Below are 24,134 nucleotides of genomic sequence, written 5' to 3'. Positions count from 1 at the left end.
CAGCAGTGTCAGACACGGTCTCCATCACATGTATACGAGCAAATGAACGTGCCTGCGCTGTCAGGACACTAACTACAGTGGTTAGCTGCATTCACCTCCGTGGCAATGTCTTGCAGTCCTCCAAGCCTCTTGACTACAGGTACCGGTATGTGGCTCGATAACAAGTGGATAGACGCCGCATCTCTCTCGCCGTCAGGTGTTGCCGCGAGTCATACTTAACGTAGCTTTCTGCACGCGTCAGCGTAGCGTCAGTCGAGCAAAGTCGAGACAAGTCGCATAAGAGGAGCAATAAAAACGCGCAATTCCGGTACCGGGAATCGAACCCGGGCCTCCTGGGTGAGAGCCAGGTATCCTAGCCACTAGACCACACCGGATAACGACGGCAGTGCTCTTTCCAGCGAACGCAGCAGCCACCCACGGTTGACTGACGACAACTGTAAAAAATCCACTCTCTCGCGTTATAGAACGGCGTGCTCCGGACGCATTTCGTGGAGACGAACGCCAGCAATGATGAGAGCAAAAGGTGCCTGAAAATCCTGTCGTTGCACCACGCACTGTTCTACGACAATTCACCAAGCAGACGCTCACGCCTTGTTGTGCTGTTTCCTTTGCGGGCAATGAGTGCATCTGCCTTCGACACAGGAAACATTACACGTTTGGCAGCTGTGGGATTCGAACCCACGCCTCCGAAGAGAATGGTGCCTGAAACCAGCGCCTTAGACCGCTCGGCCACGCTACCTACACAACACGCGCGTCACAAGAGCTGCGTCCCACTCCACGAGAACACACCGCAACGGCACAAAAATGAGACGTAAAAAGTGGCAACGGTGGGATTCGAACCCACGCCTCCGAAGAGACTGGTGCCTAAAACCAGCGCCTTAGACCGCTCGGCCACGTTACCGTTGGGGCAGCAGCGGCAAAACGTTTCCTTTGTACTACAAAGATCACTTCGAAATGGAAGTATCTTGGCAATCGCCGTGCCATGTATTTCCACTGCTCTCCCACTGGAAGCGTCTCTTTAGGCCATCCACAGCAAGAAAAAGCCGTGCCCGCCGTATGGTAGCGACGCCACTTGTCTGTAGCTGTCGCAGTTAAGGAGACAGCGTCAAGAGACGTTTTCGTACCGTGACCAGGTTTCGAACCTGGGCCTTCCGTAACCACTAAAGTATCGTAGCTGTAACTGTCAGGCGGAGCTAGAATGCTCCATGTATCAAACATATGTGAGCTCAAGGAGGTTACACTTGAAGAAAAAGCGCCAGGTTAACGCGATCACAGCAAAACCGCCGGCAGCTACGGGATTCGAAACCGCGCCTACAGAGATACTGGTGCCTTAAACCAGCGCCTTAAAGCGCTCGGCCACGCTACATGCGCTGCTTGGTGCGCCAGTGTTCCTAGCATTTGTACAAACAGTGCACGCCACAGCTTCCTGTTCTGCTGGGACTGGCTGCTCATCCATCGCACTTCAAACAACTGCCCTTTTCGACTACAGAGAGCAGCGGACGTCTGCGCTCTGGGAGGCGACATTACGTGTTGGGGATGAAGTGGTAGTGCAAACTGCGGCCTGCGGAACACGAGTGAAAAAATCAACAGAGTACTGTCATTTCGAGTACTCGTCATTGCAACGGCAGCAAGGCAAAACTTTCAAAATTGCCGTGACCAGGATTCGAACCTGGGTTATTGCGGCCACAACGCAATGTCCTAACCACTAGACGATCACGGCCATGGCCACGGAGGCGCACGCGAAGGCAGCTGGCTCGAATGCAAGTGGCGATACCCAGCAAAGCCTAGGCCAAGGTGTACGCCACAGCAGTGTCAGACACGGTCTCCATCACATGTATACGAGCAAATGAACGTGCCTGCGCTGTCAGGACACTAACTACAGTGGTTAGCTGCATTCACCTCCGTGGCAATGTCTTGCAGTCCTCCAAGCCTCTTGACTACAGGTACCGGTATGTGGCTCGATAACAAGTGGATAGACGCCGCATCTCTCTCGCCGTCAGGTGTTGCCGCGAGTCATACTTAACGTAGCTTTCTGCACGCGTCAGCGTAGCGTCAGTCGAGCAAAGTCGAGACAAGTCGCATAAGAGGAGCAATAAAAACGCGCAATTCCGGTACCGGGAATCGAACCCGGGCCTCCTGGGTGAGAGCCAGGTATCCTAGCCACTAGACCACACCGGATAACGACGGCAGTGCTCTTTCCAGCGAACGCAGCAGCCACCCACGGTTGACTGACGACAACTGTAAAAAATCCACTCTCTCGCGTTATAGAACGGCGTGCTCCGGACGCATTTCGTGGAGACGAACGCCAGCAATGATGAGAGCAAAAGGTGCCTGAAAATCCTGTCGTTGCACCACGCACTGTTCTACGACAATTCACCAAGCAGACGCTCACGCCTTGTTGTGCTGTTTCCTTTGCGGGCAATGAGTGCATCTGCCTTCGACACAGGAAACATTACACGTTTGGCAGCTGTGGGATTCGAACCCACGCCTCCGAAGAGAATGGTGCCTGAAACCAGCGCCTTAGACCGCTCGGCCACGCTACCTACACAACACGCGCGTCACAAGAGCTGCGTCCCACTCCACGAGAACACACCGCAACGGCACAAAAATGAGACGTAAAAAGTGGCAACGGTGGGATTCGAACCCACGCCTCCGAAGAGACTGGTGCCTAAAACCAGCGCCTTAGACCGCTCGGCCACGTTACCGTTGGGGCAGCAGCGGCAAAACGTTTCCTTTGTACTACAAAGATCACTTCGAAATGGAAGTATCTTGGCAATCGCCGTGCCATGTATTTCCACTGCTCTCCCACTGGAAGCGTCTCTTTAGGCCATCCACAGCAAGAAAAAGCCGTGCCCGCCGTATGGTAGCGACGCCACTTGTCTGTAGCTGTCGCAGTTAAGGAGACAGCGTCAAGAGACGTTTTCGTACCGTGACCAGGTTTCGAACCTGGGCCTTCCGTAACCACTAAAGTATCGTAGCTGTAACTGTCAGGCGGAGCTAGAATGCTCCATGTATCAAACATATGTGAGCTCAAGGAGGTTACACTTGAAGAAAAAGCGCCAGGTTAACGCGATCACAGCAAAACCGCCGGCAGCTACGGGATTCGAAACCGCGCCTACAGAGATACTGGTGCCTTAAACCAGCGCCTTAAAGCGCTCGGCCACGCTACATGCGCTGCTTGGTGCGCCAGTGTTCCTAGCATTTGTACAAACAGTGCACGCCACAGCTTCCTGTTCTGCTGGGACTGGCTGCTCATCCATCGCACTTCAAACAACTGCCCTTTTCGACTACAGAGAGCAGCGGACGTCTGCGCTCTGGGAGGCGACATTACGTGTTGGGGATGAAGTGGTAGTGCAAACTGCGGCCTGCGGAACACGAGTGAAAAAATCAACAGAGTACTGTCATTTCGAGTACTCGTCATTGCAACGGCAGCAAGGCAAAACTTTCAAAATTGCCGTGACCAGGATTCGAACCTGGGTTATTGCGGCCACAACGCAATGTCCTAACCACTAGACGATCACGGCCATGGCCACGGAGGCGCACGCGAAGGCAGCTGGCTCGAATGCAAGTGGCGATACCCAGCAAAGCCTAGGCCAAGGTGTACGCCACAGCAGTGTCAGACACGGTCTCCATCACATGTATACGAGCAAATGAACGTGCCTGCGCTGTCAGGACACTAACTACAGTGGTTAGCTGCATTCACCTCCGTGGCAATGTCTTGCAGTCCTCCAAGCCTCTTGACTACAGGTACCGGTATGTGGCTCGATAACAAGTGGATAGACGCCGCATCTCTCTCGCCGTCAGGTGTTGCCGCGAGTCATACTTAACGTAGCTTTCTGCACGCGTCAGCGTAGCGTCAGTCGAGCAAAGTCGAGACAAGTCGCATAAGAGGAGCAATAAAAACGCGCAATTCCGGTACCGGGAATCGAACCCGGGCCTCCTGGGTGAGAGCCAGGTATCCTAGCCACTAGACCACACCGGATAACGACGGCAGTGCTCTTTCCAGCGAACGCAGCAGCCACCCACGGTTGACTGACGACAACTGTAAAAAATCCACTCTCTCGCGTTATAGAACGGCGTGCTCCGGACGCATTTCGTGGAGACGAACGCCAGCAATGATGAGAGCAAAAGGTGCCTGAAAATCCTGTCGTTGCACCACGCACTGTTCTACGACAATTCACCAAGCAGACGCTCACGCCTTGTTGTGCTGTTTCCTTTGCGGGCAATGAGTGCATCTGCCTTCGACACAGGAAACATTACACGTTTGGCAGCTGTGGGATTCGAACCCACGCCTCCGAAGAGAATGGTGCCTGAAACCAGCGCCTTAGACCGCTCGGCCACGCTACCTACACAACACGCGCGTCACAAGAGCTGCGTCCCACTCCACGAGAACACACCGCAACGGCACAAAAATGAGACGTAAAAAGTGGCAACGGTGGGATTCGAACCCACGCCTCCGAAGAGACTGGTGCCTAAAACCAGCGCCTTAGACCGCTCGGCCACGTTACCGTTGGGGCAGCAGCGGCAAAACGTTTCCTTTGTACTACAAAGATCACTTCGAAATGGAAGTATCTTGGCAATCGCCGTGCCATGTATTTCCACTGCTCTCCCACTGGAAGCGTCTCTTTAGGCCATCCACAGCAAGAAAAAGCCGTGCCCGCCGTATGGTAGCGACGCCACTTGTCTGTAACTGTCGCAGTTAAGGAGACAGCGTCAAGAGACGTTTTCGTACCGTGACCAGGTTTCGAACCTGGGCCTTCCGTAACCACTAAAGTATCGTAGCTGTAACTGTCAGGCGGAGCTAGAATGCTCCATGTATCAAACATATGTGAGCTCAAGGAGGTTACACTTGAAGAAAAAGCGCCAGGTTAACGCGATCACAGCAAAACCGCCGGCAGCTACGGGATTCGAAACCGCGCCTACAGAGATACTGGTGCCTTAAACCAGCGCCTTAAAGCGCTCGGCCACGCTACATGCGCTGCTTGGTGCGCCAGTGTTCCTAGCATTTGTACAAACAGTGCACGCCACAGCTTCCTGTTCTGCTGGGACTGGCTGCTCATCCATCGCACTTCAAACAACTGCCCTTTTCGACTACAGAGAGCAGCGGACGTCTGCGCTCTGGGAGGCGACATTACGTGTTGGGGATGAAGTGGTAGTGCAAACTGCGGCCTGCGGAACACGAGTGAAAAAATCAACAGAGTACTGTCATTTCGAGTACTCGTCATTGCAACGGCAGCAAGGCAAAACTTTCAAAATTGCCGTGACCAGGATTCGAACCTGGGTTATTGCGGCCACAACGCAATGTCCTAACCACTAGACGATCACGGCCATGGCCACGGAGGCGCACGCGAAGGCAGCTGGCTCGAATGCAAGTGGCGATACCCAGCAAAGCCTAGGCCAAGGTGTACGCCACAGCAGTGTCAGACACGGTCTCCATCACATGTATACGAGCAAATGAACGTGCCTGCGCTGTCAGGACACTAACTACAGTGGTTAGCTGCATTCACCTCCGTGGCAATGTCTTGCAGTCCTCCAAGCCTCTTGACTACAGGTACCGGTATGTGGCTCGATAACAAGTGGATAGACGCCGCATCTCTCTCGCCGTCAGGTGTTGCCGCGAGTCATACTTAACGTAGCTTTCTGCACGCGTCAGCGTAGCGTCAGTCGAGCAAAGTCGAGACAAGTCGCATAAGAGGAGCAATAAAAACGCGCAATTCCGGTACCGGGAATCGAACCCGGTCCTCCTGGGTGAGAGCCAGGTATCCTAGCCACTAGACCACACCGGATAACGACGGCAGTGCTCTTTCCAGCGAACGCAGCAGCCACCCACGGTTGACTGACGACAACTGTAAAAAATCCACTCTCTCGCGTTATAGAACGGCGTGCTCCGGACGCATTTCGTGGAGATGAACGCCAGCAATGATGAGAGCAAAAGGTGCCTGAAAATCCTGTCGTTGCACCACGCACTGTTCTACGACAATTCACCAAGCAGACGCTCACGCCTTGTTGTGCTGTTTCCTTTGCGGGCAATGAGTGCATCTGCCTTCGACACAGGAAACATTACACGTTTGGCAGCTGTGGGATTCGAACCCACGCCTCCGAAGAGAATGGTGCCTGAAACCAGCGCCTTAGACCGCTCGGCCACGCTACCTACACAACACGCGCGTCACAAGAGCTGCGTCCCACTCCACGAGAACACACCGCAACGGCACAAAAATGAGACGTAAAAAGTGGCAACGGTGGGATTCGAACCCACGCCTCCGAAGAGACTGGTGCCTAAAACCAGCGCCTTAGACCGCTCGGCCACGTTACCGTTGGGGCAGCAGCGGCAAAACGTTTCCTTTGTACTACAAAGATCACTTCGAAATGGAAGTATCTTGGCAATCGCCGTGCCATGTATTTCCACTGCTCTCCCACTGGAAGCGTCTCTTTAGGCCATCCACAGCAAGAAAAAGCCGTGCCCGCCGTATGGTAGCGACGCCACTTGTCTGTAGCTGTCGCAGTTAAGGAGACAGCGTCAAGAGACGTTTTCGTACCGTGACCAGGTTTCGAACCTGGGCCTTCCGTAACCACTAAAGTATCGTAGCTGTAACTGTCAGGCGGAGCTAGAATGCTCCATGTATCAAACATATGTGAGCTCAAGGAGGTTACACTTGAAGAAAAAGCGCCAGGTTAACGCGATCACAGCAAAACCGCCGGCAGCTACGGGATTCGAAACCGCGCCTACAGAGATACTGGTGCCTTAAACCAGCGCCTTAAAGCGCTCGGCCACGCTACATGCGCTGCTTGGTGCGCCAGTGTTCCTAGCATTTGTACAAACAGTGCACGCCACAGCTTCCTGTTCTGCTGGGACTGGCTGCTCATCCATCGCACTTCAAACAACTGCCCTTTTCGACTACAGAGAGCAGCGGACGTCTGCGCTCTGGGAGGCGACATTACGTGTTGGGGATGAAGTGGTAGTGCAAACTGCGGCCTGCGGAACACGAGTGAAAAAATCAACAGAGTACTGTCATTTCGAGTACTCGTCATTGCAACGGCAGCAAGGCAAAACTTTCAAAATTGCCGTGACCAGGATTCGAACCTGGGTTATTGCGGCCACAACGCAATGTCCTAACCACTAGACGATCACGGCCATGGCCACGGAGGCGCACGCGAAGGCAGCTGGCTCGAATGCAAGTGGCGATACCCAGCAAAGCCTAGGCCAAGGTGTACGCCACAGCAGTGTCAGACACGGTCTCCATCACATGTATACGAGCAAATGAACGTGCCTGCGCTGTCAGGACACTAACTACAGTGGTTAGCTGCATTCACCTCCGTGGCAATGTCTTGCAGTCCTCCAAGCCTCTTGACTACAGGTACCGGTATGTGGCTCGATAACAAGTGGATAGACGCCGCATCTCTCTCGCCGTCAGGTGTTGCCGCGAGTCATACTTAACGTAGCTTTCTGCACGCGTCAGCGTAGCGTCAGTCGAGCAAAGTCGAGACAAGTCGCATAAGAGGAGCAATAAAAACGCGCAATTCCGGTACCGGGAATCGAACCCGGGCCTCCTGGGTGAGAGCCAGGTATCCTAGCCACTAGACCACACCGGATAACGACGGCAGTGCTCTTTCCAGCGAACGCAGCAGCCACCCACGGTTGACTGACGACAACTGTAAAAAATCCACTCTCTCGCGTTATAGAACGGCGTGCTCCGGACGCATTTCGTGGAGACGAACGCCAGCAATGATGAGAGCAAAAGGTGCCTGAAAATCCTGTCGTTGCACCACGCACTGTTCTACGACAATTCACCAAGCAGACGCTCACGCCTTGTTGTGCTGTTTCCTTTGCGGGCAATGAGTGCATCTGCCTTCGACACAGGAAACATTACACGTTTGGCAGCTGTGGGATTCGAACCCACGCCTCCGAAGAGAATGGTGCCTGAAACCAGCGCCTTAGACCGCTCGGCCACGCTACCTACACAACACGCGCGTCACAAGAGCTGCGTCCCACTCCACGAGAACACACCGCAACGGCACAAAAATGAGACGTAAAAAGTGGCAACGGTGGGATTCGAACCCACGCCTCCGAAGAGACTGGTGCCTAAAACCAGCGCCTTAGACCGCTCGGCCACGTTACCGTTGGGGCAGCAGCGGCAAAACGTTTCCTTTGTACTACAAAGATCACTTCGAAATGGAAGTATCTTGGCAATCGCCGTGCCATGTATTTCCACTGCTCTCCCACTGGAAGCGTCTCTTTAGGCCATCCACAGCAAGAAAAAGCCGTGCCCGCCGTATGGTAGCGACGCCACTTGTCTGTAGCTGTCGCAGTTAAGGAGACAGCGTCAAGAGACGTTTTCGTACCGTGACCAGGTTTCGAACCTGGGCCTTCCGTAACCACTAAAGTATCGTAGCTGTAACTGTCAGGCGGAGCTAGAATGCTCCATGTATCAAACATATGTGAGCTCAAGGAGGTTACACTTGAAGAAAAAGCGCCAGGTTAACGCGATCACAGCAAAACCGCCGGCAGCTACGGGATTCGAAACCGCGCCTACAGAGATACTGGTGCCTTAAACCAGCGCCTTAAAGCGCTCGGCCACGCTACATGCGCTGCTTGGTGCGCCAGTGTTCCTAGCATTTGTACAAACAGTGCACGCCACAGCTTCCTGTTCTGCTGGGACTGGCTGCTCATCCATCGCACTTCAAACAACTGCCCTTTTCGACTACAGAGAGCAGCGGACGTCTGCGCTCTGGGAGGCGACATTACGTGTTGGGGATGAAGTGGTAGTGCAAACTGCGGCCTGCGGAACACGAGTGAAAAAATCAACAGAGTACTGTCATTTCGAGTACTCGTCATTGCAACGGCAGCAAGGCAAAACTTTCAAAATTGCCGTGACCAGGATTCGAACCTGGGTTATTGCGGCCACAACGCAATGTCCTAACCACTAGACGATCACGGCCATGGCCACGGAGGCGCACGCGAAGGCAGCTGGCTCGAATGCAAGTGGCGATACCCAGCAAAGCCTAGGCCAAGGTGTACGCCACAGCAGTGTCAGACACGGTCTCCATCACATGTATACGAGCAAATGAACGTGCCTGCGCTGTCAGGACACTAACTACAGTGGTTAGCTGCATTCACCTCCGTGGCAATGTCTTGCAGTCCTCCAAGCCTCTTGACTACAGGTACCGGTATGTGGCTCGATAACAAGTGGATAGACGCCGCATCTCTCTCGCCGTCAGGTGTTGCCGCGAGTCATACTTAACGTAGCTTTCTGCACGCGTCAGCGTAGCGTCAGTCGAGCAAAGTCGAGACAAGTCGCATAAGAGGAGCAATAAAAACGCGCAATTCCGGTACCGGGAATCGAACCCGGGCCTCCTGGGTGAGAGCCAGGTATCCTAGCCACTAGACCACACCGGATAACGACGGCAGTGCTCTTTCCAGCGAACGCAGCAGCCACCCACGGTTGACTGACGACAACTGTAAAAAATCCACTCTCTCGCGTTATAGAACGGCGTGCTCCGGACGCATTTCGTGGAGACGAACGCCAGCAATGATGAGAGCAAAAGGTGCCTGAAAATCCTGTCGTTGCACCACGCACTGTTCTACGACAATTCACCAAGCAGACGCTCACGCCTTGTTGTGCTGTTTCCTTTGCGGGCAATGAGTGCATCTGCCTTCGACACAGGAAACATTACACGTTTGGCAGCTGTGGGATTCGAACCCACGCCTCCGAAGAGAATGGTGCCTGAAACCAGCGCCTTAGACCGCTCGGCCACGCTACCTACACAACACGCGCGTCACAAGAGCTGCGTCCCACTCCACGAGAACACACCGCAACGGCACAAAAATGAGACGTAAAAAGTGGCAACGGTGGGATTCGAACCCACGCCTCCGAAGAGACTGGTGCCTAAAACCAGCGCCTTAGACCGCTCGGCCACGTTACCGTTGGGGCAGCAGCGGCAAAACGTTTCCTTTGTACTACAAAGATCACTTCGAAATGGAAGTATCTTGGCAATCGCCGTGCCATGTATTTCCACTGCTCTCCCACTGGAAGCGTCTCTTTAGGCCATCCACAGCAAGAAAAAGCCGTGCCCGCCGTATGGTAGCGACGCCACTTGTCTGTAACTGTCGCAGTTAAGGAGACAGCGTCAAGAGACGTTTTCGTACCGTGACCAGGTTTCGAACCTGGGCCTTCCGTAACCACTAAAGTATCGTAGCTGTAACTGTCAGGCGGAGCTAGAATGCTCCATGTATCAAACATATGTGAGCTCAAGGAGGTTACACTTGAAGAAAAAGCGCCAGGTTAACGCGATCACAGCAAAACCGCCGGCAGCTACGGGATTCGAAACCGCGCCTACAGAGATACTGGTGCCTTAAACCAGCGCCTTAAAGCGCTCGGCCACGCTACATGCGCTGCTTGGTGCGCCAGTGTTCCTAGCATTTGTACAAACAGTGCACGCCACAGCTTCCTGTTCTGCTGGGACTGGCTGCTCATCCATCGCACTTCAAACAACTGCCCTTTTCGACTACAGAGAGCAGCGGACGTCTGCGCTCTGGGAGGCGACATTACGTGTTGGGGATGAAGTGGTAGTGCAAACTGCGGCCTGCGGAACACGAGTGAAAAAATCAACAGAGTACTGTCATTTCGAGTACTCGTCATTGCAACGGCAGCAAGGCAAAACTTTCAAAATTGCCGTGACCAGGATTCGAACCTGGGTTATTGCGGCCACAACGCAATGTCCTAACCACTAGACGATCACGGCCATGGCCACGGAGGCGCACGCGAAGGCAGCTGGCTCGAATGCAAGTGGCGATACCCAGCAAAGCCTAGGCCAAGGTGTACGCCACAGCAGTGTCAGACACGGTCTCCATCACATGTATACGAGCAAATGAACGTGCCTGCGCTGTCAGGACACTAACTACAGTGGTTAGCTGCATTCACCTCCGTGGCAATGTCTTGCAGTCCTCCAAGCCTCTTGACTACAGGTACCGGTATGTGGCTCGATAACAAGTGGATAGACGCCGCATCTCTCTCGCCGTCAGGTGTTGCCGCGAGTCATACTTAACGTAGCTTTCTGCACGCGTCAGCGTAGCGTCAGTCGAGCAAAGTCGAGACAAGTCGCATAAGAGGAGCAATAAAAACGCGCAATTCCGGTACCGGGAATCGAACCCGGTCCTCCTGGGTGAGAGCCAGGTATCCTAGCCACTAGACCACACCGGATAACGACGGCAGTGCTCTTTCCAGCGAACGCAGCAGCCACCCACGGTTGACTGACGACAACTGTAAAAAATCCACTCTCTCGCGTTATAGAACGGCGTGCTCCGGACGCATTTCGTGGAGATGAACGCCAGCAATGATGAGAGCAAAAGGTGCCTGAAAATCCTGTCGTTGCACCACGCACTGTTCTACGACAATTCACCAAGCAGACGCTCACGCCTTGTTGTGCTGTTTCCTTTGCGGGCAATGAGTGCATCTGCCTTCGACACAGGAAACATTACACGTTTGGCAGCTGTGGGATTCGAACCCACGCCTCCGAAGAGAATGGTGCCTGAAACCAGCGCCTTAGACCGCTCGGCCACGCTACCTACACAACACGCGCGTCACAAGAGCTGCGTCCCACTCCACGAGAACACACCGCAACGGCACAAAAATGAGACGTAAAAAGTGGCAACGGTGGGATTCGAACCCACGCCTCCGAAGAGACTGGTGCCTAAAACCAGCGCCTTAGACCGCTCGGCCACGTTACCGTTGGGGCAGCAGCGGCAAAACGTTTCCTTTGTACTACAAAGATCACTTCGAAATGGAAGTATCTTGGCAATCGCCGTGCCATGTATTTCCACTGCTCTCCCACTGGAAGCGTCTCTTTAGGCCATCCACAGCAAGAAAAAGCCGTGCCCGCCGTATGGTAGCGACGCCACTTGTCTGTAACTGTCGCAGTTAAGGAGACAGCGTCAAGAGACGTTTTCGTACCGTGACCAGGTTTCGAACCTGGGCCTTCCGTAACCACTAAAGTATCGTAGCTGTAACTGTCAGGCGGAGCTAGAATGCTCCATGTATCAAACATATGTGAGCTCAAGGAGGTTACACTTGAAGAAAAAGCGCCAGGTTAACGCGATCACAGCAAAACCGCCGGCAGCTACGGGATTCGAAACCGCGCCTACAGAGATACTGGTGCCTTAAACCAGCGCCTTAAAGCGCTCGGCCACGCTACATGCGCTGCTTGGTGCGCCAGTGTTCCTAGCATTTGTACAAACAGTGCACGCCACAGCTTCCTGTTCTGCTGGGACTGGCTGCTCATCCATCGCACTTCAAACAACTGCCCTTTTCGACTACAGAGAGCAGCGGACGTCTGCGCTCTGGGAGGCGACATTACGTGTTGGGGATGAAGTGGTAGTGCAAACTGCGGCCTGCGGAACACGAGTGAAAAAATCAACAGAGTACTGTCATTTCGAGTACTCGTCATTGCAACGGCAGCAAGGCAAAACTTTCAAAATTGCCGTGACCAGGATTCGAACCTGGGTTATTGCGGCCACAACGCAATGTCCTAACCACTAGACGATCACGGCCATGGCCACGGAGGCGCACGCGAAGGCAGCTGGCTCGAATGCAAGTGGCGATACCCAGCAAAGCCTAGGCCAAGGTGTACGCCACAGCAGTGTCAGACACGGTCTCCATCACATGTATACGAGCAAATGAACGTGCCTGCGCTGTCAGGACACTAACTACAGTGGTTAGCTGCATTCACCTCCGTGGCAATGTCTTGCAGTCCTCCAAGCCTCTTGACTACAGGTACCGGTATGTGGCTCGATAACAAGTGGATAGACGCCGCATCTCTCTCGCCGTCAGGTGTTGCCGCGAGTCATACTTAACGTAGCTTTCTGCACGCGTCAGCGTAGCGTCAGTCGAGCAAAGTCGAGACAAGTCGCATAAGAGGAGCAATAAAAACGCGCAATTCCGGTACCGGGAATCGAACCCGGGCCTCCTGGGTGAGAGCCAGGTATCCTAGCCACTAGACCACACCGGATAACGACGGCAGTGCTCTTTCCAGCGAACGCAGCAGCCACCCACGGTTGACTGACGACAACTGTAAAAAATCCACTCTCTCGCGTTATAGAACGGCGTGCTCCGGACGCATTTCGTGGAGACGAACGCCAGCAATGATGAGAGCAAAAGGTGCCTGAAAATCCTGTCGTTGCACCACGCACTGTTCTACGACAATTCACCAAGCAGACGCTCACGCCTTGTTGTGCTGTTTCCTTTGCGGGCAATGAGTGCATCTGCCTTCGACACAGGAAACATTACACGTTTGGCAGCTGTGGGATTCGAACCCACGCCTCCGAAGAGAATGGTGCCTGAAACCAGCGCCTTAGACCGCTCGGCCACGCTACCTACACAACACGCGCGTCACAAGAGCTGCGTCCCACTCCACGAGAACACACCGCAACGGCACAAAAATGAGACGTAAAAAGTGGCAACGGTGGGATTCGAACCCACGCCTCCGAAGAGACTGGTGCCTAAAACCAGCGCCTTAGACCGCTCGGCCACGTTACCGTTGGGGCAGCAGCGGCAAAACGTTTCCTTTGTACTACAAAGATCACTTCGAAATGGAAGTATCTTGGCAATCGCCGTGCCATGTATTTCCACTGCTCTCCCACTGGAAGCGTCTCTTTAGGCCATCCACAGCAAGAAAAAGCCGTGCCCGCCGTATGGTAGCGACGCCACTTGTCTGTAGCTGTCGCAGTTAAGGAGACAGCGTCAAGAGACGTTTTCGTACCGTGACCAGGTTTCGAACCTGGGCCTTCCGTAACCACTAAAGTATCGTAGCTGTAACTGTCAGGCGGAGCTAGAATGCTCCATGTATCAAACATATGTGAGCTCAAGGAGGTTACACTTGAAGAAAAAGCGCCAGGTTAACGCGATCACAGCAAAACCGCCGGCAGCTACGGGATTCGAAACCGCGCCTACAGAGATACTGGTGCCTTAAACCAGCGCCTTAAAGCGCTCGGCCACGCTACATGCGCTGCTTGGTGCGCCAGTGTTCCTAGCATTTGTACAAACAGTGCACGCCACAGCTTCCTGTTCTGCTGGGACTGGCTGCTCATCCATCGCACTTCAAACAACTGCCCTTTTCGACTACAGAGAGCAGCGGACGTCTGCGCTCTGGGAGGCGACATTACGTGTTGGGGATGAAGTGGTAGTGCAAACTGCGGCCTGCGGAACACGAGTGAAAAAATCAACAGAGTACTGTCATTTCGAGTACTCGTCATTGCAACGGCAGCAAGGCAAAACTTTCAAAATTGCCGTGACCAGGATTCGAACCTGGGTTATTGCGGCCACAACGCAATGTCCTAACCACTAGACGATCACGGCCATGGCCACGGAGGCGCACGCGAAGGCAGCTGGCTCGAATGCAAGTGGCGATACCCAGCAAAGCCTAGGCCAAGGTGTACGCCACAGCAGTGTCAGACACGGTCTCCATCACATGTATACGAGCAAATGAACGTGCCTGCGCTGTCAGGACACTAACTACAGTGGTTAGCTGCATTCACCTCCGTGGCAATGTCTTGCAGTCCTCCAAGCCTCTTGACTACAGGTACCGGTATGTGGCTCGATAACAAGTGGATAGACGCCGCATCTCTCTCGCCGTCAGGTGTTGCCGCGAGTCATACTTAACGTAGCTTTCTGCACGCGTCAGCGTAGCGTCAGTCGAGCAAAGTCGAGACAAGTCGCATAAGAGGAGCAATAAAAACGCGCAATTCCGGTACCGGGAATCGAACCCGGGCCTCCTGGGTGAGAGCCAGGTATCCTAGCCACTAGACCACACCGGATAACGACGGCAGTGCTCTTTCCAGCGAACGCAGCAGCCACCCACGGTTGACTGACGACAACTGTAAAAAATCCACTCTCTCGCGTTATAGAACGGCGTGCTCCGGACGCATTTCGTGGAGACGAACGCCAGCAATGATGAGAGCAAAAGGTGCCTGAAAATCCTGTCGTTGCACCACGCACTGTTCTACGACAATTCACCAAGCAGACGCTCACGCCTTGTTGTGCTGTTTCCTTTGCGGGCAATGAGTGCATCTGCCTTCGACACAGGAAACATTACACGTTTGGCAGCTGTGGGATTCGAACCCACGCCTCCGAAGAGAATGGTGCCTGAAACCAGCGCCTTAGACCGCTCGGCCACGCTACCTACACAACACGCGCGTCACAAGAGCTGCGTCCCACTCCACGAGAACACACCGCAACGGCACAAAAATGAGACGTAAAAAGTGGCAACGGTGGGATTCGAACCCACGCCTCCGAAGAGACTGGTGCCTAAAACCAGCGCCTTAGACCGCTCGGCCACGTTACCGTTGGGGCAGCAGCGGCAAAACGTTTCCTTTGTACTACAAAGATCACTTCGAAATGGAAGTATCTTGGCAATCGCCGTGCCATGTATTTCCACTGCTCTCCCACTGGAAGCGTCTCTTTAGGCCATCCACAGCAAGAAAAAGCCGTGCCCGCCGTATGGTAGCGACGCCACTTGTCTGTAGCTGTCGCAGTTAAGGAGACAGCGTCAAGAGACGTTTTCGTACCGTGACCAGGTTTCGAACCTGGGCCTTCCGTAACCACTAAAGTATCGTAGCTGTAACTGTCAGGCGGAGCTAGAATGCTCCATGTATCAAACATATGTGAGCTCAAGGAGGTTACACTTGAAGAAAAAGCGCCAGGTTAACGCGATCACAGCAAAACCGCCGGCAGCTACGGGATTCGAAACCGCGCCTACAGAGATACTGGTGCCTTAAACCAGCGCCTTAAAGCGCTCGGCCACGCTACATGCGCTGCTTGGTGCGCCAGTGTTCCTAGCATTTGTACAAACAGTGCACGCCACAGCTTCCTGTTCTGCTGGGACTGGCTGCTCATCCATCGCACTTCAAACAACTGCCCTTTTCGACTACAGAGAGCAGCGGACGTCTGCGCTCTGGGAGGCGACATTACGTGTTGGGGATGAAGTGGTAGTGCAAACTGCGGCCTGCGGAACACGAGTGAAAAAATCAACAGAGTACTGTCATTTCGAGTACTCGTCATTGCAACGGCAGCAAGGCAAAACTTTCAAAATTGCCGTGACCAGGATTCGAACCTGGGTTATTGCGGCCACAACGCAATGTCCTAACCACTAGACGATCACGGCCATGGCCACGGAGGCGCACGCGAAGGCAGCTGGCTCGAATGCAAGTGGCGATACCCAGCAAAGCCTAGGCCAAGGTGTACGCCACAGCAGTGTCAGACACGGTCTCCATCACATGTATACGAGCAAATGAACGTGCCTGCGCTGTCAGGACACTAACTACAGTGGTTAGCTGCATTCACCTCCGTGGCAATGTCTTGCAGTCCTCCAAGCCTCTTGACTACAGGTACCGGTATGTGGCTCGATAACAAGTGGATAGACGCCGCATCTCTCTCGCCGTCAGGTGTTGCCGCGAGTCATACTTAACGTAGCTTTCTGCACGCGTCAGCGTAGCGTCAGTCGAGCAAAGTCGAGACAAGTCGCATAAGAGGAGCAATAAAAACGCGCAATTCCGGTACCGGGAATCGAACCCGGGCCTCCTGGGTGAGAGCCAGGTATCCTAGCCACTAGACCACACCGGATAACGACGGCAGTGCTCTTTCCAGCGAACGCAGCAGCCACCCACGGTTGACTGACGACAACTGTAAAAAATCCACTCTCTCGCGTTATAGAACGGCGTGCTCCGGACGCATTTCGTGGAGACGAACGCCAGCAATGATGAGAGCAAAAGGTGCCTGAAAATCCTGTCGTTGCACCACGCACTGTTCTACGACAATTCACCAAGCAGACGCTCACGCCTTGTTGTGCTGTTTCCTTTGCGGGCAATGAGTGCATCTGCCTTCGACACAGGAAACATTACACGTTTGGCAGCTGTGGGATTCGAACCCACGCCTCCGAAGAGAATGGTGCCTGAAACCAGCGCCTTAGACCGCTCGGCCACGCTACCTACACAACACGCGCGTCACAAGAGCTGCGTCCCACTCCACGAGAACACACCGCAACGGCACAAAAATGAGACGTAAAAAGTGGCAACGGTGGGATTCGAACCCACGCCTCCGAAGAGACTGGTGCCTAAAACCAGCGCCTTAGACCGCTCGGCCACGTTACCGTTGGGGCAGCAGCGGCAAAACGTTTCCTTTGTACTACAAAGATCACTTCGAAATGGAAGTATCTTGGCAATCGCCGTGCCATGTATTTCCACTGCTCTCCCACTGGAAGCGTCTCTTTAGGCCATCCACAGCAAGAAAAAGCCGTGCCCGCCGTATGGTAGCGACGCCACTTGTCTGTAGCTGTCGCAGTTAAGGAGACAGCGTCAAGAGACGTTTTCGTACCGTGACCAGGTTTCGAACCTGGGCCTTCCGTAACCACTAAAGTATCGTAGCTGTAACTGTCAGGCGGAGCTAGAATGCTCCATGTATCAAACATATGTGAGCTCAAGGAGGTTACACTTGAAGAAAAAGCGCCAGGTTAACGCGATCACAGCAAAACCGCCGGCAGCTACGGGATTCGAAACCGCGCCTACAGAGATACTGGTGCCTTAAACCAGCGCCTTAAAGCGCTCGGCCACGCTACATGCGCTGCTTGGTGCGCCAGTGTTCCTAGCATTTGTACAAACAGTGCACGCCACAGCTTCCTGTTCTGCTGGGACTGGCTGCTCATCCATCGCACTTCAAACAACTGCCCTTTTCGACTACAGAGAGCAGCGGACGTCTGCGCTCTGGGAGGCGACATTACGTGTTGGGGATGAAGTGGTAGTGCAAACTGCGGCCTGCGGAACACGAGTGAAAAAATCAACAGAGTACTGTCATTTCGAGTACTCGTCATTGCAACGGCAGCAAGGCAAAACTTTCAAAATTGCCGTGACCAGGATTCGAACCTGGGTTATTGCGGCCACAACGCAATGTCCTAACCACTAGACGATCACGGCCATGGCCACGGAGGCGCACGCGAAGGCAGCTGGCTCGAATGCAAGTGGCGATACCCAGCAAAGCCTAGGCCAAGGTGTACGCCACAGCAGTGTCAGACACGGTCTCCATCACATGTATACGAGCAAATGAACGTGCCTGCGCTGTCAGGACACTAACTACAGTGGTTAGCTGCATTCACCTCCGTGGCAATGTCTTGCAGTCCTCCAAGCCTCTTGACTACAGGTACCGGTATGTGGCTCGATAACAAGTGGATAGACGCCGCATCTCTCTCGCCGTCAGGTGTTGCCGCGAGTCATACTTAACGTAGCTTTCTGCACGCGTCAGCGTAGCGTCAGTCGAGCAAAGTCGAGACAAGTCGCATAAGAGGAGCAATAAAAACGCGCAATTCCGGTACCGGGAATCGAACCCGGGCCTCCTGGGTGAGAGCCAGGTATCCTAGCCACTAGACCACACCGGATAACGACGGCAGTGCTCTTTCCAGCGAACGCAGCAGCCACCCACGGTTGACTGACGACAACTGTAAAAAATCCACTCTCTCGCGTTATAGAACGGCGTGCTCCGGACGCATTTCGTGGAGACGAACGCCAGCAATGATGAGAGCAAAAGGTGCCTGAAAATCCTGTCGTTGCACCACGCACTGTTCTACGACAATTCACCAAGCAGACGCTCACGCCTTGTTGTGCTGTTTCCTTTGCGGGCAATGAGTGCATCTGCCTTCGACACAGGAAACATTACACGTTTGGCAGCTGTGGGATTCGAACCCACGCCTCCGAAGAGAATGGTGCCTGAAACCAGCGCCTTAGACCGCTCGGCCACGCTACCTACACAACACGCGCGTCACAAGAGCTGCGTCCCACTCCACGAGAACACACCGCAACGGCACAAAAATGAGACGTAAAAAGTGGCAACGGTGGGATTCGAACCCACGCCTCCGAAGAGACTGGTGCCTAAAACCAGCGCCTTAGACCGCTCGGCCACGTTACCGTTGGGGCAGCAGCGGCAAAACGTTTCCTTTGTACTACAAAGATCACTTCGAAATGGAAGTATCTTGGCAATCGCCGTGCCATGTATTTCCACTGCTCTCCCACTGGAAGCGTCTCTTTAGGCCATCCACAGCAAGAAAAAGCCGTGCCCGCCGTATGGTAGCGACGCCACTTGTCTGTAACTGTCGCAGTTAAGGAGACAGCGTCAAGAGACGTTTTCGTACCGTGACCAGGTTTCGAACCTGGGCCTTCCGTAACCACTAAAGTATCGTAGCTGTAACTGTCAGGCGGAGCTAGAATGCTCCATGTATCAAACATATGTGAGCTCAAGGAGGTTACACTTGAAGAAAAAGCGCCAGGTTAACGCGATCACAGCAAAACCGCCGGCAGCTACGGGATTCGAAACCGCGCCTACAGAGATACTGGTGCCTTAAACCAGCGCCTTAAAGCGCTCGGCCACGCTACATGCGCTGCTTGGTGCGCCAGTGTTCCTAGCATTTGTACAAACAGTGCACGCCACAGCTTCCTGTTCTGCTGGGACTGGCTGCTCATCCATCGCACTTCAAACAACTGCCCTTTTCGACTACAGAGAGCAGCGGACGTCTGCGCTCTGGGAGGCGACATTACGTGTTGGGGATGAAGTGGTAGTGCAAACTGCGGCCTGCGGAACACGAGTGAAAAAATCAACAGAGTACTGTCATTTCGAGTACTCGTCATTGCAACGGCAGCAAGGCAAAACTTTCAAAATTGCCGTGACCAGGATTCGAACCTGGGTTATTGCGGCCACAACGCAATGTCCTAACCACTAGACGATCACGGCCATGGCCACGGAGGCGCACGCGAAGGCAGCTGGCTCGAATGCAAGTGGCGATACCCAGCAAAGCCTAGGCCAAGGTGTACGCCACAGCAGTGTCAGACACGGTCTCCATCACATGTATACGAGCAAATGAACGTGCCTGCGCTGTCAGGACACTAACTACAGTGGTTAGCTGCATTCACCTCCGTGGCAATGTCTTGCAGTCCTCCAAGCCTCTTGACTACAGGTACCGGTATGTGGCTCGATAACAAGTGGATAGACGCCGCATCTCTCTCGCCGTCAGGTGTTGCCGCGAGTCATACTTAACGTAGCTTTCTGCACGCGTCAGCGTAGCGTCAGTCGAGCAAAGTCGAGACAAGTCGCATAAGAGGAGCAATAAAAACGCGCAATTCCGGTACCGGGAATCGAACCCGGGCCTCCTGGGTGAGAGCCAGGTATCCTAGCCACTAGACCACACCGGATAACGACGGCAGTGCTCTTTCCAGCGAACGCAGCAGCCACCCACGGTTGACTGACGACAACTGTAAAAAATCCACTCTCTCGCGTTATAGAACGGCGTGCTCCGGACGCATTTCGTGGAGACGAACGCCAGCAATGATGAGAGCAAAAGGTGCCTGAAAATCCTGTCGTTGCACCACGCACTGTTCTACGACAATTCACCAAGCAGACGCTCACGCCTTGTTGTGCTGTTTCCTTTGCGGGCAATGAGTGCATCTGCCTTCGACACAGGAAACATTACACGTTTGGCAGCTGTGGGATTCGAACCCACGCCTCCGAAGAGAATGGTGCCTGAAACCAGCGCCTTAGACCGCTCGGCCACGCTACCTACACAACACGCGCGTCACAAGAGCTGCGTCCCACTCCACGAGAACACACCGCAACGGCACAAAAATGAGACGTAAAAAGTGGCAACGGTGGGATTCGAACCCACGCCTCCGAAGAGACTGGTGCCTAAAACCAGCGCCTTAGACCGCTCGGCCACGTTACCGTTGGGGCAGCAGCGGCAAAACGTTTCCTTTGTACTACAAAGATCACTTCGAAATGGAAGTATCTTGGCAATCGCCGTGCCATGTATTTCCACTGCTCTCCCACTGGAAGCGTCTCTTTAGGCCATCCACAGCAAGAAAAAGCCGTGCCCGCCGTATGGTAGCGACGCCACTTGTCTGTAACTGTCGCAGTTAAGGAGACAGCGTCAAGAGACGTTTTCGTACCGTGACCAGGTTTCGAACCTGGGCCTTCCGTAACCACTAAAGTATCGTAGCTGTAACTGTCAGGCGGAGCTAGAATGCTCCATGTATCAAACATATGTGAGCTCAAGGAGGTTACACTTGAAGAAAAAGCGCCAGGTTAACGCGATCACAGCAAAACCGCCGGCAGCTACGGGATTCGAAACCGCGCCTACAGAGATACTGGTGCCTTAAACCAGCGCCTTAAAGCGCTCGGCCACGCTACATGCGCTGCTTGGTGCGCCAGTGTTCCTAGCATTTGTACAAACAGTGCACGCCACAGCTTCCTGTTCTGCTGGGACTGGCTGCTCATCCATCGCACTTCAAACAACTGCCCTTTTCGACTACAGAGAGCAGCGGACGTCTGCGCTCTGGGAGGCGACATTACGTGTTGGGGATGAAGTGGTAGTGCAAACTGCGGCCTGCGGAACACGAGTGAAAAAATCAACAGAGTACTGTCATTTCGAGTACTCGTCATTGCAACGGCAGCAAGGCAAAACTTTCAAAATTGCCGTGACCAGGATTCGAACCTGGGTTATTGCGGCCACAACGCAATGTCCTAACCACTAGACGATCACGGCCATGGCCACGGAGGCGCACGCGAAGGCAGCTGGCTCGAATGCAAGTGGCGATACCCAGCAAAGCCTAGGCCAAGGTGTACGCCACAGCAGTGTCAGACACGGTCTCCATCACATGTATACGAGCAAATGAACGTGCCTGCGCTGTCAGGACACTAACTACAGTGGTTAGCTGCATTCACCTCCGTGGCAATGTCTTGCAGTCCTCCAAGCCTCTTGACTACAGGTACCGGTATGTGGCTCGATAACAAGTGGATAGACGCCGCATCTCTCTCGCCGTCAGGTGTTGCCGCGAGTCATACTTAACGTAGCTTTCTGCACGCGTCAGCGTAGCGTCAGTCGAGCAAAGTCGAGACAAGTCGCATAAGAGGAGCAATAAAAACGCGCAATTCCGGTACCGGGAATCGAACCCGGGCCTCCTGGGTGAGAGCCAGGTATCCTAGCCACTAGACCACACCGGATAACGACGGCAGTGCTCTTTCCAGCGAACGCAGCAGCCACCCACGGTTGACTGACGACAACTGTAAAAAATCCACTCTCTCGCGTTATAGAACGGCGTGCTCCGGACGCATTTCGTGGAGACGAACGCCAGCAATGATGAGAGCAAAAGGTGCCTGAAAATCCTGTCGTTGCACCACGCACTGTTCTACGACAATTCACCAAGCAGACGCTCACGCCTTGTTGTGCTGTTTCCTTTGCGGGCAATGAGTGCATCTGCCTTCGACACAGGAAACATTACACGTTTGGCAGCTGTGGGATTCGAACCCACGCCTCCGAAGAGAATGGTGCCTGAAACCAGCGCCTTAGACCGCTCGGCCACGCTACCTACACAACACGCGCGTCACAAGAGCTGCGTCCCACTCCACGAGAACACACCGCAACGGCACAAAAATGAGACGTAAAAAGTGGCAACGGTGGGATTCGAACCCACGCCTCCGAAGAGACTGGTGCCTAAAACCAGCGCCTTAGACCGCTCGGCCACGTTACCGTTGGTGGCAGCAGCGGCAAAACGTTTCCTTTGTACTACAAAGATCACTTCGAAATGGAAGTATCTTGGCAATCGCCGTGCCATGTATTTCCACTGCTCTCCCACTGGAAGCGTCTCTTTAGGCCATCCACAGCAAGAAAAAGCCGTGCCCGCCCGTATGGTAGCGACGCCACTTGTCTGTAACTGTCGCAGTTAAGGAGACAGCGTCAAGAGACGTTTTCGTACCGTGACCAGGTTTCGAACCTGGGCCTTCCGTAACCACTAAAGTATCGTAGCTGTAACTGTCAGGCGGAGCTAGAATGCTCCATGTATCAAACATATGTGAGCTCAAGGAGGTTACACTTGAAGAAAAAGCGCCAGGTTAACGCGATCACAGCAAAACCGCCGGCAGCTACGGGATTCGAAACCGCGCCTACAGAGATACTGGTGCCTTAAACCAGCGCCTTTAAAGCGCTCGGCCACGCTACATGCGCTGCTTGGTGCGCCAGTGTTCCTAGCATTTGTACAAACAGTGCACGCCACAGCTTCCTGTTCTGCTGGGACTGGCTGCTCATCCATCGCACTTCAAACAACTGCCCTTTTCGACTACAGAGAGCAGCGGACGTCTGCGCTCTGGGAGGCGACATTACGTGTTGGGGATGAAGTGGTAGTGCAAACTGCGGCCTGCGGAACACGAGTGAAAAAATCAACAGAGTACTGTCATTTCGAGTACTCGTCATTGCAACGGCAGCAAGGCAAAACTTTCAAAATTGCCGTGACCAGGATTCGAACCTGGGTTATTGCGGCCACAACGCAATGTCCTAACCACTAGACGATCACGGCCATGGCCACGGAGGCGCACGCGAAGGCAGCTGGCTCGAATGCAAGTGGCGATACCCAGCAAAGCCTAGGCCAAGGTGTACGCCACAGCAGTGTCAGACACGGTCTCCATCACATGTATACGAGCAAATGAACGTGCCTGCGCTGTCAGGACACTAACTACAGTGGTTAGCTGCATTCACCTCCGTGGCAATGTCTTGCAGTCCTCCAAGCCTCTTGACTACAGGTACCGGTATGTGGCTCGATAACAAGTGGATAGACGCCGCATCTCTCTCGCCGTCAGGTGTTGCCGCGAGTCATACTTAACGTAGCTTTCTGCACGCGTCAGCGTAGCGTCAGTCGAGCAAAGTCGAGACAAGTCGCATAAGAGGAGCAATAAAAACGCGCAATTCCGGTACCGGGAATCGAACCCGGGCCTCCTGGGTGAGAGCCAGGTATCCTAGCCACTAGACCACACCGGATAACGACGGCAGTGCTCTTTCCAGCGAACGCAGCAGCCACCCACGGTTGACTGACGACAACTGTAAAAAATCCACTCTCTCGCGTTATAGAACGGCGTGCTCCGGACGCATTTCGTGGAGACGAACGCCAGCAATGATGAGAGCAAAAGGTGCCTGAAAATCCTGTCGTTGCACCACGCACTGTTCTACGACAATTCACCAAGCAGACGCTCACGCCTTGTTGTGCTGTTTCCTTTGCGGGCAATGAGTGCATCTGCCTTCGACACAGGAAACATTACACGTTTGGGCAGCTGTGGGATTCGAAC

General features: G+C 53.9%; 53 non-coding genes across 53 annotated transcripts; all 53 read right to left on the bottom strand.

Annotated features, from left to right (window-relative positions):
- Positions 1-302: 302 nt before the first annotated feature.
- Positions 303-374, bottom strand: Trnae-cuc. The gene has a single exon. It is a non-coding gene; the product is annotated as a tRNA-Glu (tRNA).
- Positions 375-657: 283 nt separating this feature from the next.
- Trnal-cag lies at positions 658-739 on the bottom strand. The gene has a single exon. It is a non-coding gene; the product is annotated as a tRNA-Leu (tRNA).
- Positions 740-819: 80 nt separating this feature from the next.
- Positions 820-901, bottom strand: Trnal-uag. The gene has a single exon. It is a non-coding gene; the product is annotated as a tRNA-Leu (tRNA).
- Positions 902-1,648: 747 nt separating this feature from the next.
- Trnah-gug lies at positions 1,649-1,720 on the bottom strand. Its single transcript has one exon. It is a non-coding gene; the product is annotated as a tRNA-His (tRNA).
- A 386-nt stretch (positions 1,721-2,106) lies between these two features.
- On the bottom strand, positions 2,107-2,178 carry Trnae-cuc. The gene has a single exon. It is a non-coding gene; the product is annotated as a tRNA-Glu (tRNA).
- A 283-nt stretch (positions 2,179-2,461) lies between these two features.
- On the bottom strand, positions 2,462-2,543 carry Trnal-cag. The gene has a single exon. It is a non-coding gene; the product is annotated as a tRNA-Leu (tRNA).
- Positions 2,544-2,623: 80 nt separating this feature from the next.
- Trnal-uag lies at positions 2,624-2,705 on the bottom strand. Its single transcript has one exon. It is a non-coding gene; the product is annotated as a tRNA-Leu (tRNA).
- Positions 2,706-3,452: 747 nt separating this feature from the next.
- Positions 3,453-3,524, bottom strand: Trnah-gug. The gene has a single exon. It is a non-coding gene; the product is annotated as a tRNA-His (tRNA).
- A 386-nt stretch (positions 3,525-3,910) lies between these two features.
- On the bottom strand, positions 3,911-3,982 carry Trnae-cuc. The gene has a single exon. It is a non-coding gene; the product is annotated as a tRNA-Glu (tRNA).
- Positions 3,983-4,265: 283 nt separating this feature from the next.
- On the bottom strand, positions 4,266-4,347 carry Trnal-cag. The gene has a single exon. It is a non-coding gene; the product is annotated as a tRNA-Leu (tRNA).
- An 80-nt stretch (positions 4,348-4,427) lies between these two features.
- Trnal-uag lies at positions 4,428-4,509 on the bottom strand. The gene has a single exon. It is a non-coding gene; the product is annotated as a tRNA-Leu (tRNA).
- A 747-nt stretch (positions 4,510-5,256) lies between these two features.
- Trnah-gug lies at positions 5,257-5,328 on the bottom strand. Its single transcript has one exon. It is a non-coding gene; the product is annotated as a tRNA-His (tRNA).
- Positions 5,329-5,714: 386 nt separating this feature from the next.
- Trnae-cuc lies at positions 5,715-5,786 on the bottom strand. The gene has a single exon. It is a non-coding gene; the product is annotated as a tRNA-Glu (tRNA).
- Positions 5,787-6,069: 283 nt separating this feature from the next.
- Positions 6,070-6,151, bottom strand: Trnal-cag. The gene has a single exon. It is a non-coding gene; the product is annotated as a tRNA-Leu (tRNA).
- An 80-nt stretch (positions 6,152-6,231) lies between these two features.
- Positions 6,232-6,313, bottom strand: Trnal-uag. Its single transcript has one exon. It is a non-coding gene; the product is annotated as a tRNA-Leu (tRNA).
- A 747-nt stretch (positions 6,314-7,060) lies between these two features.
- Positions 7,061-7,132, bottom strand: Trnah-gug. The gene has a single exon. It is a non-coding gene; the product is annotated as a tRNA-His (tRNA).
- Positions 7,133-7,518: 386 nt separating this feature from the next.
- Positions 7,519-7,590, bottom strand: Trnae-cuc. The gene has a single exon. It is a non-coding gene; the product is annotated as a tRNA-Glu (tRNA).
- A 283-nt stretch (positions 7,591-7,873) lies between these two features.
- On the bottom strand, positions 7,874-7,955 carry Trnal-cag. The gene has a single exon. It is a non-coding gene; the product is annotated as a tRNA-Leu (tRNA).
- An 80-nt stretch (positions 7,956-8,035) lies between these two features.
- On the bottom strand, positions 8,036-8,117 carry Trnal-uag. The gene has a single exon. It is a non-coding gene; the product is annotated as a tRNA-Leu (tRNA).
- Positions 8,118-8,864: 747 nt separating this feature from the next.
- Trnah-gug lies at positions 8,865-8,936 on the bottom strand. The gene has a single exon. It is a non-coding gene; the product is annotated as a tRNA-His (tRNA).
- Positions 8,937-9,322: 386 nt separating this feature from the next.
- Positions 9,323-9,394, bottom strand: Trnae-cuc. The gene has a single exon. It is a non-coding gene; the product is annotated as a tRNA-Glu (tRNA).
- Positions 9,395-9,677: 283 nt separating this feature from the next.
- Trnal-cag lies at positions 9,678-9,759 on the bottom strand. Its single transcript has one exon. It is a non-coding gene; the product is annotated as a tRNA-Leu (tRNA).
- Positions 9,760-9,839: 80 nt separating this feature from the next.
- Trnal-uag lies at positions 9,840-9,921 on the bottom strand. The gene has a single exon. It is a non-coding gene; the product is annotated as a tRNA-Leu (tRNA).
- A 747-nt stretch (positions 9,922-10,668) lies between these two features.
- Trnah-gug lies at positions 10,669-10,740 on the bottom strand. Its single transcript has one exon. It is a non-coding gene; the product is annotated as a tRNA-His (tRNA).
- A 386-nt stretch (positions 10,741-11,126) lies between these two features.
- On the bottom strand, positions 11,127-11,198 carry Trnae-cuc. The gene has a single exon. It is a non-coding gene; the product is annotated as a tRNA-Glu (tRNA).
- Positions 11,199-11,481: 283 nt separating this feature from the next.
- Trnal-cag lies at positions 11,482-11,563 on the bottom strand. The gene has a single exon. It is a non-coding gene; the product is annotated as a tRNA-Leu (tRNA).
- An 80-nt stretch (positions 11,564-11,643) lies between these two features.
- On the bottom strand, positions 11,644-11,725 carry Trnal-uag. The gene has a single exon. It is a non-coding gene; the product is annotated as a tRNA-Leu (tRNA).
- Positions 11,726-12,472: 747 nt separating this feature from the next.
- Positions 12,473-12,544, bottom strand: Trnah-gug. Its single transcript has one exon. It is a non-coding gene; the product is annotated as a tRNA-His (tRNA).
- A 386-nt stretch (positions 12,545-12,930) lies between these two features.
- Trnae-cuc lies at positions 12,931-13,002 on the bottom strand. Its single transcript has one exon. It is a non-coding gene; the product is annotated as a tRNA-Glu (tRNA).
- Positions 13,003-13,285: 283 nt separating this feature from the next.
- On the bottom strand, positions 13,286-13,367 carry Trnal-cag. Its single transcript has one exon. It is a non-coding gene; the product is annotated as a tRNA-Leu (tRNA).
- Positions 13,368-13,447: 80 nt separating this feature from the next.
- Trnal-uag lies at positions 13,448-13,529 on the bottom strand. The gene has a single exon. It is a non-coding gene; the product is annotated as a tRNA-Leu (tRNA).
- Positions 13,530-14,276: 747 nt separating this feature from the next.
- Positions 14,277-14,348, bottom strand: Trnah-gug. The gene has a single exon. It is a non-coding gene; the product is annotated as a tRNA-His (tRNA).
- Positions 14,349-14,734: 386 nt separating this feature from the next.
- On the bottom strand, positions 14,735-14,806 carry Trnae-cuc. The gene has a single exon. It is a non-coding gene; the product is annotated as a tRNA-Glu (tRNA).
- Positions 14,807-15,089: 283 nt separating this feature from the next.
- Positions 15,090-15,171, bottom strand: Trnal-cag. Its single transcript has one exon. It is a non-coding gene; the product is annotated as a tRNA-Leu (tRNA).
- An 80-nt stretch (positions 15,172-15,251) lies between these two features.
- Positions 15,252-15,333, bottom strand: Trnal-uag. The gene has a single exon. It is a non-coding gene; the product is annotated as a tRNA-Leu (tRNA).
- A 747-nt stretch (positions 15,334-16,080) lies between these two features.
- Positions 16,081-16,152, bottom strand: Trnah-gug. Its single transcript has one exon. It is a non-coding gene; the product is annotated as a tRNA-His (tRNA).
- Positions 16,153-16,538: 386 nt separating this feature from the next.
- Trnae-cuc lies at positions 16,539-16,610 on the bottom strand. Its single transcript has one exon. It is a non-coding gene; the product is annotated as a tRNA-Glu (tRNA).
- Positions 16,611-16,893: 283 nt separating this feature from the next.
- On the bottom strand, positions 16,894-16,975 carry Trnal-cag. Its single transcript has one exon. It is a non-coding gene; the product is annotated as a tRNA-Leu (tRNA).
- An 80-nt stretch (positions 16,976-17,055) lies between these two features.
- On the bottom strand, positions 17,056-17,137 carry Trnal-uag. Its single transcript has one exon. It is a non-coding gene; the product is annotated as a tRNA-Leu (tRNA).
- Positions 17,138-17,884: 747 nt separating this feature from the next.
- Positions 17,885-17,956, bottom strand: Trnah-gug. Its single transcript has one exon. It is a non-coding gene; the product is annotated as a tRNA-His (tRNA).
- A 386-nt stretch (positions 17,957-18,342) lies between these two features.
- On the bottom strand, positions 18,343-18,414 carry Trnae-cuc. Its single transcript has one exon. It is a non-coding gene; the product is annotated as a tRNA-Glu (tRNA).
- Positions 18,415-18,697: 283 nt separating this feature from the next.
- Positions 18,698-18,779, bottom strand: Trnal-cag. The gene has a single exon. It is a non-coding gene; the product is annotated as a tRNA-Leu (tRNA).
- An 80-nt stretch (positions 18,780-18,859) lies between these two features.
- Positions 18,860-18,941, bottom strand: Trnal-uag. Its single transcript has one exon. It is a non-coding gene; the product is annotated as a tRNA-Leu (tRNA).
- Positions 18,942-19,688: 747 nt separating this feature from the next.
- Trnah-gug lies at positions 19,689-19,760 on the bottom strand. Its single transcript has one exon. It is a non-coding gene; the product is annotated as a tRNA-His (tRNA).
- Positions 19,761-20,146: 386 nt separating this feature from the next.
- Trnae-cuc lies at positions 20,147-20,218 on the bottom strand. The gene has a single exon. It is a non-coding gene; the product is annotated as a tRNA-Glu (tRNA).
- Positions 20,219-20,501: 283 nt separating this feature from the next.
- Trnal-cag lies at positions 20,502-20,583 on the bottom strand. The gene has a single exon. It is a non-coding gene; the product is annotated as a tRNA-Leu (tRNA).
- An 80-nt stretch (positions 20,584-20,663) lies between these two features.
- Trnal-uag lies at positions 20,664-20,745 on the bottom strand. Its single transcript has one exon. It is a non-coding gene; the product is annotated as a tRNA-Leu (tRNA).
- A 747-nt stretch (positions 20,746-21,492) lies between these two features.
- Trnah-gug lies at positions 21,493-21,564 on the bottom strand. Its single transcript has one exon. It is a non-coding gene; the product is annotated as a tRNA-His (tRNA).
- Positions 21,565-21,950: 386 nt separating this feature from the next.
- Trnae-cuc lies at positions 21,951-22,022 on the bottom strand. The gene has a single exon. It is a non-coding gene; the product is annotated as a tRNA-Glu (tRNA).
- A 283-nt stretch (positions 22,023-22,305) lies between these two features.
- Trnal-cag lies at positions 22,306-22,387 on the bottom strand. The gene has a single exon. It is a non-coding gene; the product is annotated as a tRNA-Leu (tRNA).
- An 80-nt stretch (positions 22,388-22,467) lies between these two features.
- On the bottom strand, positions 22,468-22,549 carry Trnal-uag. Its single transcript has one exon. It is a non-coding gene; the product is annotated as a tRNA-Leu (tRNA).
- A 750-nt stretch (positions 22,550-23,299) lies between these two features.
- Positions 23,300-23,371, bottom strand: Trnah-gug. Its single transcript has one exon. It is a non-coding gene; the product is annotated as a tRNA-His (tRNA).
- Positions 23,372-23,757: 386 nt separating this feature from the next.
- Positions 23,758-23,829, bottom strand: Trnae-cuc. The gene has a single exon. It is a non-coding gene; the product is annotated as a tRNA-Glu (tRNA).
- Positions 23,830-24,134: the final 305 nt, after the last annotated feature.

Source organism: Schistocerca americana, unplaced genomic scaffold (assembly GCF_021461395.2).
Source record: "Schistocerca americana isolate TAMUIC-IGC-003095 unplaced genomic scaffold, iqSchAmer2.1 HiC_scaffold_1428, whole genome shotgun sequence".
In the NCBI taxonomy this organism is placed as follows: domain Eukaryota; kingdom Metazoa; phylum Arthropoda; class Insecta; order Orthoptera; family Acrididae; genus Schistocerca; species Schistocerca americana.
Note: the sequence above shows the minus strand (reverse complement) of the source record. Positions and strands in the feature narration are given on the sequence as shown.